We start from the raw sequence: 2,413 nt of genomic DNA on the forward strand, positions 1-2,413 counted from the left end.
GTATAGCGGGGAGCAAAGGGCAGAGGAGACAAAGGAGGGATGAGCTCTGTACGAATGTGATTAACAGCACATTCGTGTTACGTTATGTGTTGCGTAACATCGGGAGTACTGGAAAGCTCGGTTAAAATTCATCAGTTGTGATCTGAGGGGAGATGATGGTAACGAGTAAAACTAACACGACGCGCGGCCAAACAGAAGTCAGCTGTTTCGCTGAGCCTCCGTTACGACATCCTGGCTCTGATTGGTTGTTTCTAAATAGCACTGGGAGAAGGCAGAGGAACTTGATATTGTTTTCCACAGATTGTTTTTTCCACCATACTGTCACAGCAAAGTGACAGTTTAAATAAGTATTTTTTCTTTATAAAAGTAAATACTGCTGCTTTAAAGTGTTGCTACTCCTGTGTGAAGCTTAGGGTAAGAGTTAATGTAATGTTAAAATTCTAGCAAAGTTGGCGCAGTGAAGAGACACTGAAAGGCCCACTGAGTGTCAGGGCTGTGGTCACAACAAAATAAGCACTTGAACTTTTTTGCTGTATTTAGCAACTTTCCAGGCCTTTTTAGCAATTTTTTCTGAACGAAAATTTGTCAAATCTGGAAATTATTTTTTTCTGTTTGGAGATTTTTATGGCAACCACATCCTCAACAGATTTCTCCTCCAGATGCAAACCAGGAGGAAGCTGTGAGGCTGTGCGTTCAGACCACAGCAGGTGAAGTGCTCATAATTTAAATGGATTCATTTAATTTCTTTTATAAGTGAATGGAACCACAGTCAGTGTATTTTGTCACTGAGGAGAAAAAGATGTGTTCATCTGCTTTATGTGTGATGGGATTTGCATTCACGGTTCAGCTTGTGGAATATTAACTAAACTTCATGAAGATTGTGGCTAAATAGCCTATGTCAACATCAGTTAGAATTTGGAGAGTAAAAATAGAATATGATGGATTCTTTATGGGAACAAAATCTAGCACCACCTCTGGTACAGAGCATCATAAGCAAGCTAAGTTGTAAAAAAACAGTCACGAACTGATGCTGGAGTTCTACCATTCACGGCATTGAACTGTTCACAAGGATCCATCTAGAGCAGTGTTTCTCAACCTTTTTCAGCCCAGCGCCCCCTTATCTATTATCCAGGTCCCTCACTGCCCCATCAAAGAATTTGTAGGCTACTTTGCACTGAATATTATTTTTTTATTAGTATTACTATCACTGTTGTTGATTTTTTTTTTTTTTTTTTTATGCATGTTTTTGGAATTATCGTCAAAAATTATATCCTAGAGAACAAATGAAGCCATGGGAATAGAAATTATTTTTACAAACATCTAAGAAAAATACAATGAATGGACATTCATTTTAAAATTGGTAGGCCTAACAGCAGCCAATCAGAGTGGAAAAACTATTCTTGTTCTTTGCCATTTTCTAGTTGTTAAATATTCCACAAAATGACCAGATAATGTACAACAATGCCAGTTTAAACTGTGAACTATTTGCAAAAGGACTGAGCCCTGGATCATTAAAACATGGATAGAACTGTAACTACATTAATCAGAACTCTTCTCTCCAATGTTTCTGAGTTTCTGATGTAGCAGCTCTGTGCTGCCTTCAGGAGAATGGGACATCAGAGTATCATCCATAAAATTTCACCCACATGGCATTTACTGTGCAAACCAGAGCTTTTAGTGGAAAAACAAAAGTTCCAGATCCTTTTAATGCCATACAAATATGAGACAGAAACATGGATTGTATCTGTATATAGACCTGTCTATTGATTTATAGATTAATAATTCGTTGCTCTGTTCTATGTCATGGTTCTCCTGTTTCAGAGTTTTGTGCAACGTGCGCATCGTCTTTTTTTTTTACCCCATAAGCCGTGGAGCGGTCGGGAAGCGCGTATCGATGGGGAAAAGCAGACTGGCGTAAACCTTTTAGCTTCGGTTTTCTGATGATTAAAATTCAAAAGTGCTGTGGTGCTACTGTTTCATACCAGATCACTTACAGAACCGATGTTAACTCTATAAAATGAACGCTGTCTAACGTGGTATCACACATGGAAGGATTTCTTTATTGAAATTTTTCTGAGGGATGTTTATAAGAGCGATTTTCTGTTGTCCTTCCATGGAAACGTCCAGACGAAATACAAGTTGCTGCTTTGACATGATCACAGCACTGACAAAACATATGTACAAAAATCCTCAATAAAACATAAAATATTTGAAAATCAGACATCAGACAAGTGAATCACAGCAACGTCATCAGCCGGTGTAACGCTGACCTGATGCGGTGAAGCTACTAGTAGCAGGAGAGGAGCTGCACCAAAAGCTACAAACACTGACTTTCTCTGACTTTGACTTTCTTTTTGTCTGCTTGTCAAACTTCCTTTCATGTGTGTGTTGTATTCAGGTTCTGCCTAAGCTG

This window comes from Poecilia formosa, unplaced genomic scaffold (assembly GCF_000485575.1).
Source record: "Poecilia formosa unplaced genomic scaffold, Poecilia_formosa-5.1.2 Scaffold600, whole genome shotgun sequence".
Lineage (NCBI taxonomy): Eukaryota > Metazoa > Chordata > Actinopteri > Cyprinodontiformes > Poeciliidae > Poecilia > Poecilia formosa.